The 14,761-nt window shown below is 43.0% G+C and overlaps 1 pseudogene; it reads right to left on the bottom strand.

Annotated features, from left to right (window-relative positions):
- Nucleotides 1–1,440: 1,440 nt before the first annotated feature.
- LOC109893730 (tRNA (adenine(58)-N(1))-methyltransferase catalytic subunit TRMT61A-like) lies at nucleotides 1,441–14,726 on the bottom strand (annotated as a pseudogene).
- Between the last annotated feature and the right edge of the window lie 35 nt (nucleotides 14,727–14,761).

Here is a 14,761-nt window from a genome sequence, read left to right as displayed (position 1 = left end):
CCAGTCCACTGGAGGTCCAGTCCAGTCCAATCTCCCGAGTGGCGCAGCTGTCTAAGGCACTGCATCTCAGCGCTAGAGTCGACACTAAAGACCCTGGATTGATTCCAGGCTGGAACACAACTGGCTGTGATTGGGAGTCCCGTATGACGACGCACAATTGGCCCAGTGTCGTTAGGGTTTGGCCTGGGTAGGCCATCACTGTAAATAAGAATTTGTTCTTAACTGACTTGCCTAGTTAAATAAAGGTAAAATTAACATTTGAGTTCCCTTACACTTCAGTGTTGTGATGCAAAATGCATAGCGCAAATAATTTAAAAAAAGGTACGGTCGATATTATTCATTCAAATCAGTTTTGGAGATAAGGTACTCATAGCTAACTTTGAAAAGGCTTATGATAAAGTACGACTGGAATTTATTGTATTGTATTGTTCACTCAAAAATAAAACTTATACATTACCGTGAAATGTACCTATAAAATGGTCTGACAGTGGACATAATCCGTATTCATATCCCTAAAGAAATGATATCACTGCAATACATTAAGAGAAAGTTACCAAAAATATGACCTTGCTACCATGGAAAGGAAAATACCTGTCTATTTATGGGAGAAATTCTTTAGTTATATCCCAGTTCACACATTTGCTTATGACCCTGCCTACACCTCACTTGTTATTTATACCATTTTATTTGGAAATGCAAGCCATAGAAAATAAAAACAAGTTGATTTATATAATATGAATTTGAAGGGCAGAAATGATTAAATATTAAAGCATTAGACCTCTCACTAAAGCCTACAAATATTATGGTTAAACTCAAATATACTAATTGATATAAAAAAATATTTAAAATATATATAATCTTTGAAAATCATATAAATACAACTGGAAATATGGAAATGTCTGCTCTATCCAAAACTAACACCAATTAATTGGAGCATTACCGCAAAAATGGAAGAGGCAAGTGGAAGGGGGAGAAAGTAAGGAACTTGTCTGTCGGCCCTGCATTAAAGACCTAAATTATTTCAAGAAAATTGTGATAAATTAAGAAGTATACAAGTTTCATTTAAGGACCAAAACATATACAGCTGTGCCATACAGCTTGCAAAATAGTTGAAGAGATTTGATGTACCGATTCCATGGCACATGGTTTATGAACTGATACACAATGACACTTGATTCAAAACCGTCCCAGCTCTGCAGATGTTGCTGCAAAGAGAGAATAATTTGATCATTTGTTTTGGTACTGTCCATATGTAGGTTGTTTTTAGTTACAGGTTCTGGAATGGCTGAAGAATTGAAACATTTACCTGGAGCCAACTCTGCAAATATCACTGCTGAGTGATTTGAAAAGTCCTAGTCAATCGATCAATAATACTCTTAGCAAAAATGTTCATCTTTAATTTACAATCTGTAGAAACTATGAGAACAGAAAGGTTCAGAAGTTTTGTGAAACATCACAGCTGAAACATATGGCAAATACAAATCAAAACTGCATGGTCTTCAGAGATACATTGGGGTTGAGGGTAGTTGAAGGATGGGACTAAAAACAAAATATATATATATATATTTTACATGAGTTATGTCTAAGCTGGAAATAGAAGCCTAAGTGTCGTTGTACATTAGTTTACTCCAATTTGAATAGGGGTGGTAGTGTTAGGGGAAAATAATAAAAGTGTTAAACCCTAGGTTCTCACACTGATATTTTTTTATTTATTTTTAATTAGCAGACCTGTACACAAACTTATTGGTCATGTGTGATGAGTACAGACAATGTACAAAATCATTGGGCAGAGGTTATGTTCCTTTGTGTAATGGTCTGTTTCTTCTACAGTAAAATGGTTTACAGAACCTCACAGAGGAAGAGAGGGAAGTAGAGCACATCTGCACCTCCTCCTCCAAGCCTGAATGGCTGCCATACCTCTGCCTGTTTTGGTCTGGAGCCACAGCTCTGTCCAGTAATGAAGATAATAGCACACCATAAGTTAAAGAAAACATATCACAGTACAACTAAGGCAGTAGGAAGGATAGTAAGGTGCTTATTCTGCAGAGGGTGATGCTGTAACGAGGCTGAGACAAAACACCATCTCCCAAACAAAGTGCAAAACAAATGTTTAGAAACAAACTGGGTAGTAATGGGAGATTATAACCATCAATTGGAAATAAGGTAGTATTATTTCAATCCTGAATGATGCAAGAAGATATCGGTGGCATGATGAGTGATTGTACATGACAGACTAAGAGCATATCTCAGACAGCTCTCCACAGCCCTGTGCAGAGACTCTCAGCAATCAGCTGCCTATTAATAAAATCCCATTTAGCTTTCTCTTCCCTCCGTGAGAGTGTTTGAGTATGTGTGGGTAAGTGTGTATGCACACATTCATCAAAGGCCACAGAAGACTAAAACAGCAGCAATTTCTCAATCACGTCTCTCCCGAAGAGGATGTCGACTGTGAAATGTAGAGTTTTAGCTGAGCAGGGGAGAGGAGAGGAAGGGAAATACAGGAAATCAGTCTGTGAGCAGAGGTTTTCCACGCAGGTCAAGTTAGGACCCAAGTCACCAGCAATGTATTTAGATCTTGGAGTTCCCCTGACATAGCCTCCTAGACCAACGGTATCTACAACCTCCAGCAGTCAGTCCTCTACACCTGGGGTTTGGTGGCAAAGGTGAAGTAGCCTGTGTGCCCTGCCATCTCCCTGGGGGGCAAAGTTGTCTTAGAGAACAGAGGTCCCCGGGTGTCGGTGGGGATCTCCAGGGGCCGGTCAGTACCAAAGTCTGGTAGGGGGAGCATGACGGTGCGCACATGCACCTTCAGCAGAACCTCCAGAGTGCTGATGGCCTCGAAACCATCATCAGCCAGCACCTCACACGTCTTCTGCACCTGCTCAATACATGGGGAGAAGGAGCACACACACACACGTCCCCCTGCAGAGGGAGAGAGAGAATGAGACAGGGGGATTACAGGATGGAGACAAAGGGTAAATAAGGGTAAAACAAAAGGGAGTCAATTATTCTGTTTGAATCTCACACACTTTGCTTCTAGGCAATTTCTATGTAAACGTCCTGAGTTTAAGTTCTTAAGTTCTTTGCTCAGAACACGAGAACATATAAAAGCTGGTGGTTCCTTTTAACATGAGTCTTCAATATTCCCAGGTAACAAGTTTTAGGTTGTAGTTATTATAGGAAATATAGGACTCTCTCTCTATACGATTTGTATTTCATATACCTTTGACTATTGGATGTTCTTATAGGCAATTTAGCATTGCCAGTGTAACAGTATAGCTTCCGTCCCTCTCCTCGCTCCTGCCTGGGCTCGAACCAGGAACACATCGACAGCCTGGTTCAGCCACCTTCGAAGCATCGTTACCCATGCAAAGCAAGGGGAACAACTACTCCAAGTCTCAGAGCGAGTGACTTCTGAAACGCTATTAGCGCACACCCCGCTAACTAGCTAGCCATTTCACATAATTTACACCAGCCTAATCTTGGGAGTTGATAGGCTTGAAGTCATAAACAGCACAATCCTTGAAGCATTGTAAAGAGCTGCTTGCAAAAAGCACTAAAGTGCTGTTTGAATGAATGCTTACGAGCCTGCTGGTGCATACCATCGCTCAGTCAGACTGCTGTATCAAATCATAGACTTAATTATAAACACACAGAAATACGAGCCTTAGGTCATTAATATGGTCGAATCCGGAAACTATCATCTCTAAAACAAACCGTTTATTCTTTCAGTGAAATACGGAACAGTTCCGGATTTTATCTAAATGGTGGCGCCCATAAGTCTAAATATTCCTGTTACATTGCACAACCTTCAATGTTATGTCATAACTACGTACAATTCTGGCAAATTAATTTGCAACGAGCCAGGCAGCCCAAAGTGTTGCATATACCCTGACTCTGCGTGCAATGAACGCAAGATAAGTGACCTGGTTACACCTGGTTAATATTACCTGCTAACCTGAATTTATTTTAGCTAAATACGCAGGTTTAAAAAAAATATCTGTATATTGATTTTAAGGCATTGATGTTTACAGTCGTGCAAATGCGCTTTTGTTAAATCATCCCCCGTTTGGCGAAGTTGGCTGTCTTTGTTTAAGAAGAAATAGTCTTCACACAGTTCGCAATGAGCCAGGCGGCCCAAACTGCTGCATATACCCATATACTCTGTTGCAAGAGAAGAGACACAATTTTCCACACTAAAAGAAATTCAGGTTAGCAGGCAATATTAACTAAATATGCAGGTTTAAAAATATATACTTGTGTATTGATTTTAATACAAGAAGCCAAGTGTTAAATGCTGAGCTGTAATTGATGAACAGAATTCGTACATAGGTATTCCTCTTGTCCAGATGGGTCAGGGCAGTGTGACAGCGCTGTCTGTGGACCTATTGGGGCCGTAAGCAAATTGGAGTGGGTCTAGGGTGTCAGGTAGGGTGGATGTGATATGATCCTTGACTCGTCTCTCAAAGCACTTCATGATGACGGAAGTGAGTGCTACGGGGCAATAGTCGTTTAGCTCAGTTACCTTAGCTTTCTTGGGAACAGGAACAATGGTCGCCCTCTTGAAGCATGTGGGAACAGCAGACTGGGATAGGGATTGATTGAATAGGTCTGTAAAAAAAACAGCCAGCAGTCTGCGCATTCTCTGATGATGCGGGTATGGATGCCGTCTGGGCTGGCAGCCTTGCGAGGTTTAATACGTTTAAATGTTTTGCTTCCGTTGGCTGCGGTGAAGGAGAGCCCGCAGGTTTTGGTAGTGGGCCGTGTCAGTGGCACCCTATTGTGCTCAAAGCGAGCAAAGAAGTTGTTTAGTTTGTCTGGGAGCAAGACATGGGTGTCCGCGACGAGGCTGGTTTTCTTTTTGTAGTCCGTGATTGACTGTAGACCCTGCCACATACGGCTCGTGTCAGAGTTGTTGAATTGCGACTCTACTGTGTCTCTACACTGACGCTTAGCTAGATTGATAGCCTTGGAGGGAATAGCTACACTGTTTGTATTCGGTCATGTTTCCGTTCGTCTTGCCATGATTAAAAGCAGTGGTTCGCGCTTTCAGTTTTGCGTGAATGCTGCTATCAATCCATGGTTTCTGGTTGGGGAAGGCTTTAGTCTCTATTGGTACAACATTACCGATGCATTTGCTAATAAACTTGCTCACCGAATCTGCGTGTACATCAATGTGGTTGTCTGAGGTTATCCAGAACATGTCCCAGTCCACGTGATCGACACAATCTTGAAGTGTGGAATCAGATTGTTCAGACCAGCGTTGAACAGACCTAAGCACGGGCGTTTCCGGTTTTAGTTTCTGTCTATAGGCTGGGAGCAACAAAATGGAGTTGTGGTCAGATTTGCCAAAAGGAAGGCGAGCTTGGTATGCGTAACAGAAGTTAGAGTAGCAATGATCCAGAATTTTGCCAGCCCGGGTCGTGCATTTGATATTCTGATCAAATTTAGGGAGCCTTGTTTTCAGATTAGCCTTGTTAAAATCCCCAGCTACAATAAATGCAGCCTCAGGATATGTGGTTTCCAGTTTACATAGAGTCCAATGAAGTTCTTTCAGGGCCGACGAGGTGTCTGCGTGGGGGGGGATATACACGGCTGTGATTATAAGAGCGAAGAGAATTCGAAGAGAATTCTCTTGGTAGATAATGCGGTTGGCATTTGATTGTAAGGAATTCTATGTCAGGGGAACAAAAGGACTTGAGTTCCTGTATGTTATGATCCCACGACGTCTCGTTAATCATAAGGCATACACCCCCGCCCTTCTTACCAGAGAGAGGTTTGTGTCTATCGGCGCGATGCGTGAAGAAACCTGGTGGCTGTACCGACTCTGATACATGGCTCACTCGTGATAAGTTTTCCGTGAAACGGACACTGTTACAATCTCTAATGTCTCTCTGGAAGGCAAACCTGGCTCGAATTTCATCTACCTTGTTGTCAAGAGACAGGACATTGGCGAGTAGTATACTCGTGAGCGATGTGCCCGTCTACAGAGCCTGACCAGAAGACCACTCCTTCTGCAGCGCCATTGTTTTGGGTCGCCTACTGGGATCCGATTCCATATTCCTGGTCGTAATGTTGGTAAGTTGACGTTGCTCTTATACCCAATAGTTCTTCCCGGCTGTATGTAGTAAGACTTAAGACTTCTTGGGGTAACAGTGTAAGAAATAATACATAAAAACAAAATACTGCATAGTTTCCTAAGAACGCGAAGCGACCACCTCTGTCGGCGCCATCATAAGATCTGTCATTATACTATGGGTACCGATAGGTAACAAGCAGCAATAGTTCTGGTGCTTGGGCATTTCGTCACTGGTTATTTGGACAAGGCCCTATTTTTCGCAGGTGTATCACGTCTTTAGAATTTTGGGAGGGGACAAATTGGCCCATAACTTGCAAAGAGCGAGGGTGGAGCTCCTCATTCTAGCATCTTTATCCCTTCTCTTAATATGTGTGGACCCAGAACGTAATCGAACAAGCTGACCAATTATGCAAGACTTAATAAATAAATAAATATTAATGGCTTTGTAAATATACATTTTTGAGTCCAACATTGGAATCCAAGTCAGGAGCTGAGTGTTTCTGGTCTCTAAACTAGAGGTCGACCGATTAATTGAAATGGCCAATAAATTTTTCATAACAATCGGAAATCGGTATTTTTGGACACTTTTTTTTTTTACACCTTTATTTAACTAGGCAAGTCAGGTAAAGAACACATTCTTATTTTCAATGATGGCCTAGGAACGGTGGGTTAACTGCCTTGTTCAGGGGCAGAACGACATATTTTTACCTTGTCAGTTCGGGGATACAATCTTGCAACCTTATGGTTAACAAGTCCAACGCTCTAAACACCTGCCTTACATTGCACTCCACGAGGAGCCTGCCTGTTACGCGAATGCAGTAAGAAGCCAAGGTAAGTTGCTAGCTAGCATTAAACTTATCTTATAAAAAACAAAATCAATCAATCATAATCACTAGTTAACTACACATGGGTCATGATATTACTAGTTTATCTAGCGTGTCCTGCGTTGCATATAATCGATGCAGTGCGCATTCGCGAAACAGGACTGTCGTTGCTCATTCATTATTGTTGTAATTGTCATTATTACAAATGAATGAAATCGGCATCAGCTTTTTTTGGTCCTCCAATAAAATCGGTATAGGCGTTGAAAAAAAATCATGATCAGTCAACCTCTAGTACAGGTGCATCAAAGCTGGCCTTGCTTCTATCGCAAGGCCATCACTGTTAAACAGCAATCACTAACATTATGTTGGCAGCAGCCACTCACCAACTCAAATCTCTAGCCACTTTTATAATAAAAAATTGGATGTAATAAATGTATTATTAGTCATATTAAACAATGCCACTTTATATAATGTTTACATACCCTACATTACTCATCTCATATGTACAGTCGTGGCCAAAAGTTTTGAGAATGACCATTTTCACAAAGTTCGCTGCTTCAGTGTCTTTAGATATTTTTGTCAGATGTTACTATGGAATACTGAAGTATAATTACAAGCATTTCATAAGTGTCAAAGGCTTTTGACAATTACGTGAAGTTGATGCAAAGAATCAATATTTTCAGTGTTGGCCCTTTTTCAAGACCTCTGCAATCCGACCTGGCATGCTGTCAATTAACTTCTGGGCCACATCCTTACTGATGGCAACCCATTCTTGCAAAATCAATGCTTGGGAGTTTGTCAGAATTTGTGGGTTTTTGTTTGTCCACCCGCCTCTTGAGGATTGACCACAAGTTCCCAATGGGATTAAGGTCTGGAGAGTTTCCTGGCCATGGACCCAAAATATCGTTGTTTTGTTCCCCGAGCCACTTAGTGATCACGTTTGCCTTATGGCAAGGTGCTCCATCATGCTGGAAAAGGCATTGTTCGTCACCAAACTGTTCCTGGATGGTTGGGAGAAGTTGCTCTCGGAGGATGTGTTGGTACCATTCTTTATTCATGGCTGTGTTCTTATGCAAAATTGTGAGTGAGCACACTCCCTTGGCTGAGAAGCAACCCCACAAATGGTCTCAGGATGCTTTACCGTTGGCATGACACAGGACTGACGGTAGCGCTTACGTCTTCTCCGGAGAAGCTTTTTTCCGGATGCCCCAAACAATCGGAAAGGGGATTCAGAGAAAATGACTTTACCCCAGTCCTCAGCAGTCCAATCCATGTACCTTTTGCAGAATATCAGTCTGTCCCGGATGTTTTTCCTGGAGAGAAGTGGCTTCTTTGCTGCCCTTCTTGACACCAGGCCATCCTCCAAAAGTCTTCACCTCATGTGCGTGCAGATGCACTCACACCTGCCTGCTGTCATTCCTCAGCAAGCTCTGTACTGGTGGTGCCCCGATCCTGCATCTGAAGCAACTTTAGGAGACGGTCCTGGCGCTTGCTGGAATTTCTTGGGTGCCCTGGGTGCTCTCCTTGAAGTTCTTGATGATCCGATAAATGGTTGATTTAGGTGCAATCTTACTGGCAGCAATATCCTTGCCTGTGAAGCCACTTTTGTGCAAAGCAATTATGACGGCATGTGTTTCCTTGCAGGTAACCATGGTTGACAGAGGAATAATAATGATTCCAAGCACAACCCTCCTTTTGAAGCTTCCAGTCTGTTATTTGAACTCAATCAGCATGACAGAGTGATCTCCTGCCTTCTCCTCGTCAACACTTCTCCTCGAGAATCACTGATTTGTCAGCTGGTCCTTATGTGGCAGGCCTGAAATGCAGTGGAAATTGTTTTTTTGTGGATTCAGTTGATTTGAATGGCAAAGAGGGACTTTGCAATTAATTGCAATTCATCTGATCACTCTTCATAACATTCTGGAGTATATGCAAATTGCCATCATATAAACTGAGGCAGCAGACTGAAAATTTATATTTGGGTCATTCTCAAAACCTTTGGCCACGACTGTATCTTGCCTATGCCATTCGGCCATCACTCATCCATATATTTATATGTACATATTAATTCCTTTACACTTGGGTGTATAAGGTAGTTGTGAAATTGTTAGATATTACAGCACGGACAGAACTAGAAACACAAGCATTTCGCTACACTCACATTAACAGCAACCATCATTGATTTAGAGAAGCAGAAGAGGTGGAGCTAGTGGTGATCAGGCTGTCAACAACACTGATCCAAGGAGTGTGTGAAAGCTACTGTTCAAGGTATTTGACAACAAGTCAAAATATATCACGGGCCAGGCAGCCGTGCATACTGACAGAGGCAGAGAGAGGTCAGTAACAAACACGGTTGGGCCAATTGTCTCATCTTCAAGTAGGGACATTGTGTGTGTTGTGTGGCCAGGTCTAAATCAGGTTAAGAGGGTTGTGTAGGGACAGATGGAGTGAAAGGGGATGGAGCAGAACAAGTGCAGTGGGAGAGAGAGGGACAGGTCTGCCACTCATGAGCAGTGGTGTAAAGTACTTAAGTAAAACATAGTTTTGGAGGTAATATGTACTTTAAAATGTATTTTTTTGACAATATGTACTTTAAAATGTATTTTTTTGACTACTTTAACTTCACTACTTTCCTTAACAAAATATTGTACTTTTTCTCTACATTTTCATTGCCACCCAAAATTACTCATTACAATTTGAATGCTTAGCAGGACAGGGGAAAAATGTCAAATTCACACACCTGGTCATCCCTCCTGCCTCTGATCTGGCAGACTCACTAAACCGACATGCTTTATTTGTAAATGATGTCTCAGTGTGAACCCATCTTTCAGTAAATGTAAAAAACAAGAAAATTGTACCATATGGTTTGCTTAATAAGGAATTAAATGATTTATACTTAAGTACATTTTAGCAATTCTATTTACTTTTGATACTTAAGTATATTTTCAACCAAATACTTTTATTCAAATAGAATTTTACTGGGTGACTTTTACTTGAGTCATTTTCTGTTAAGGTATCTTTACTTTTACTCAAGTATGACAGTTGGGTACTTTTTCCACCACTGCTCATGAGTTTAGTTCACCAGGATCACAGCAGATCCACTTAACCCAGGATCACCTCCTCCTCTGGCCAAAACCTGGACGTGCAACACTCAGGCTCCAGGGAGAAGAATGTGTGTGTGTGTGTTTCTATGGTGACAAGGAAGCAGTGACAGGACCAGTGTTGAACATCACAGAACTGAAAGAGCCGAGGCAGAACGTGTGTACGAATACATGAGTAGAATCAAACGTACAAGACTATGCATGCGTTTCCACTGAGATAATGCATCCAGAGAAAGCCTACACACATCATTAACTAACATCCAAGAATGTGTGCAAACTGCAAAGGATTTCCCTCTAAATACAAGCCCCACAGCAGGGTATGAGAGCAGCTTGCCAAGATATCTTCATTAACCTGGAGAGACTGAGTAAAGCATGCAGCCTAAATCACACACCTATTACAGAAGCCTAGGTCTCACTGTGAGAAGACTTGATTTTAGATTTAACAGTGTAGGAACAGTGAGGTGGCTTTTTTGCCTTACAAATAAAACAAGCAACACAAGCAGACATTTACTATTAAGTGCCAAACACACACACACACACCCCAAAGTAGAAGAAAAGTAATATATTAGACAAGCACTCACAAAAAAAACTGTCTAATCTTGGAAATGTGGGATCTCTTAGATAGCGGACGTTCCATTGACAAATAAGAGCCGCCTTTCTTCTGCTAGACAGCTCTAAAGACATCCCCCATTGGCCCCATGTCTCCTGGAAGAGGGGGGGGGGGGGGGGGGGGGGGGTCTGTGCCAGGATACAGGGTCTTCGGAGCACAGCTTCTCTAAATAAAAAGGGGCAGGCCACTGGCCAATTTTTTTTACAAGAATTACAACGAGAGAAAAAAAGAAATTCTTCACATTCTGCCCCTTACCCTGGTTCTCAGATCGTCGCATGACCAAATTTAAAGCAGGGGAAAGGAAAACACACTTTTATTATTAGTGGTTATACAAGCTCTGTGCAGGAGCATGTGAAGCTCACAGGAGCAGTATAATTGACTGGTCAACTGCTGGACACCCTCGGCTGAAGCACAGAGACACAGCTCCATAGTGTTCAGTCTTCTAGAGTGAATGAGAGCGAGATGGGGAAAGGGGGATACCTAGTCAGTTATACAACTGAATGCATTCAACTGAAATGTGTCTTCCACATTTAACCCAACCCTTTTGAATGAAAGAGGTGCGGGGGGCTGCCTTAAATCGACATCAACGGCACCCGGGGAACAGGCAGAACGACATATTTTTACCTTGTCAGCTCAGGGATTCGATCCAGCAACCTTTTGGTTACAGGCCTAATGCTCCTACCCTTCTGGCTACCGGCCAGACTCAAGTCTCTAAGACTGGAACAGAGGGAAATAAATTGTGCCTTGCCTAAAGGAGACTCATGCAACCTCTCCCTACAGCACATAACCCTGTATGGTCATGGGACTAATTCTATATCCAGATATCTGGCTGTGTGTGTAAGGGGGAGTCAGATAGCTAAAGAGGAATATGCAGAAGTGAAACCATAAAAGGGAGGAGTGAAACATCTACTGCAGGAGAAAATGTAGGAAAGGGTGCTGGAGTCTTTGCATTGTTGCTAGTCCATGTGCCACATTCCATTTCTTATGGAGGCTTCCGTTTAATAAGATGATCAGTTCATGGGCCTCAGGATTATAAAAATCAACTCAATCTTTTACAAAGCAGTTCATAAACCAGTGATCCAAAGTAAGTAACTGTACTAAGCTAGGGTTATGTGAATAATAGCCCTGATGTATTCTATCCATGTCCCACCTTTAGCCCACGAACACAAACGCTCGCAGAGACTGACCACCCAACTAAGCCAAACTTGCCCAGGCTTGCCCCCACTGCACCATGGGCCGTGGTCTGCACGGAGAACACTGCATGCACTTTAATCAGGTCACTTTATTCTGCGTCCGTGTGACATGGAAGAAACAAACAGGGAGGAACACATGCGAGCCAAGGACCCATTTAATAAGCACTCTGCAGACCCAGATCAAAATACAATATGGAAGAGTGCACTGCACTGCCAGGGAACAAAGGCTTGCTGGGATTTCAGAGTGGACAGGCCAAAGTCATGTTATTGGGACCAAGTTTTTGGCTTTCTCCACACACAACCTCATGTCTTACCCTGCCTCCTCATGGCAATCTTGGCATGTTGGACGGTCTCCCAGGGAGAGGGGATATCACCCTCCTTGCAGATGTCCTGGTTACGGACGGTAGCCTACACGGTGCTCCCTGAACTCCTCCGCCACCTTCTCAGCATGCTGCTGGTGGAACTCCAGTGTGCAGGTGGCCTGTGGGCGCAGGATGGCGTGGGACAGAGACCTGCTGCCCATACCTACAACCACAACAAAACAAACAGGGAATGGGTTAAGAAAGGGTATGCGACGAGTGGCAGTGTCATAGATGGCTGGCATTTTCACAACGAGAAATGTCAAAATAGATCAATACCATTTTCACGTCATATTCCATAAACTTGTCTGATGTACAGTACATAGAGTTTGTATAGTTGTGCAAACATCAAAATAGTAATCAAATATTGGACTGTACATCATACAATATGACCACAACAATACTTGCTGTTGTCTGATTGCGTCTGAAGCGATCTTGTGACACGTGGTTAGTGCAGGGGGACATGGTGATGGGCTACAGTGACCCTTTCTCCTCCCATTGCATCACTGCTGCTTTTGTTCTCATGGCAACAATAGGTGCAATGTTTACCCCACAGCGGCACATTGACTTGCTAAACGCCACGTCGTTTGACCGACCGGATGACTGACGTCAGAGCCAGGGGCACAGACAAGTGCCTGGTAACTACTTACTGCATGTAATCTGATGCTATGTGTGGGTAGTGTTACTGCATGGTAAGCCATTTCCCAGGCTTTGTAGTTTACTCCCCAATTTCATTCACAACTGTGCTCCAGTGTGTTATGTTCTACTATGACAATCCTTAAGCACTATGGGGATAGCTTCAAATCGCAAGTATGCAAAACATCCAGTCACCTTCCATGGTAATATCAAACAGGAACATTCCCTCAGGGTACACGAAGGCCTAAACATGGAGTACACTGAAGACACATTACTTACATATTCCACTGTAAAAAAAAATATAATCTAATAATCACACACACTACCGGTCAAAAGTTTTAGGACACCTAATCATTCAAGAGTTACTTTCTTTTTATATCCCAGGACAAATGAGTTAGCTAGCTAAATTGCCATGAATGTTTAATGCTTTTCGACAGCGCTCCCAGTCTAGTCAGCATGTAATCCCGGCAGCAGGATGGAGCCTGGTCAGCAGGCAGCAAAGAGGGAAGAAATTGAACATGAGAGGCAGCAGAACATAACAGGAGACCTTGTGCTTGTGCTAGCCTGCTGAACTTCAGTGCAATCTAGCCGCAAGGTGACTGAATTCTCCCTACAACACATGGTGCACACAGAACAGGCAACTGATAATCACTGCCTGTTTACATTGCTCAGTCCCAAAGTCACTCAAGACAAAATAAGTCAACCCTGATATTAATAAGTGCTTATCGGCAGATAAGCTCATTGCAACACTGCAGGACATGTTGCGGCTCCCCATTATGCCAGGGAGGGCGAGTGGAGGATGAGCAAACAGTTTGTTCATAGATACCCCGTTTTGAGTCGGCACACACGGTTACCGATGTTCCATCAATAACCTGCCCGACTGGGAAGGAACAGAACAGCAGTAAAGCATGATGAAGCACTGCAGCAAGAGCAGCCGTCTGCCTCCACACTCCTAGCCAGGCACGTACACACGGCCAAGGCTGCAGCAGCCATCCATTAACCACCCACACACAATCATTTTTCTTCTGAAATTAATTCAACCGGTGGACACTCCTTACCGGGGGAAATTTCTAGATGGTACTACTGTGGTGTTCCATCTCACGTCTAGTTCAGATCATTCTCATGACTGACCACTTTACTGAATTTGTCAAGAGAGAAAGCTGAAGTAGAATTTGATACCTGTGGGCACTCGAAGTCTATGAAATGGGATATAAAACTCCACACGGTGTGTCCCAGTGAAAACAGACATAAACGGCTTTCTTCAAAGGTAGATAATCATGACAACTTGACATGCATCATCGAAAGCCAAGTGTGATGTTGTCCCCGCCACTTAGCTCGAGTGAGAGCTTTCACTAACTGGCCCCTCTGTTACAAGAATCATTGGTGTCACATTTAGCCTTTTGTTGTTGAGTGCGTGGTTTCCCACTTAGTCTATAACACATTCCTCCTCCAGGTCTTCTCTCTGTGACCCTCTCCTACAGGGACATGAAACATGCAATCCATACTGTATGTCATATGCTAAGCAGTTATTCTGTGAAACGGTGACGTTTGGGAAAGTTTCAAATTATTCATGTCCTCAGATAAAGTAGCTTACACAAAGTTGGAAATCAGCAGGTTTTGTCCCTCTCACCGGTTTCACAAACGACAGAGCCAGGCTTGAGCTCCAGCATCATGATAATATTGGCAATGTCTATTGTGTAGGGGCAGGTTGAGGGTCCACACCTCAGGGGTGGGGTGCATCACATAGATCAGGAGACCATTGTGCCAAAGCGCTGGCCTAGGTCCTTGGAGTGGCAAATGACTCCATAGCGTGTCTGTGTTTGGGAACCCTGCTGCACCTTGACTGGCATCATAAGTCATAACCCAGGAAGATAATGGCAACATCACCCTCCTGGATAAACTCTGAATACTCTACAAAACTCATGTCTTCTATCACAGGGGGGAACCAAGGTAAAGAGT

This window comes from Oncorhynchus kisutch, linkage group LG7, assembly GCF_002021735.2.
Source record: "Oncorhynchus kisutch isolate 150728-3 linkage group LG7, Okis_V2, whole genome shotgun sequence".
NCBI classification, from domain to species: domain Eukaryota; kingdom Metazoa; phylum Chordata; class Actinopteri; order Salmoniformes; family Salmonidae; genus Oncorhynchus; species Oncorhynchus kisutch.
The sequence above is the reverse complement of the archived record's forward strand: the minus strand, read 5'-3'. Positions and strand labels throughout refer to the sequence as shown.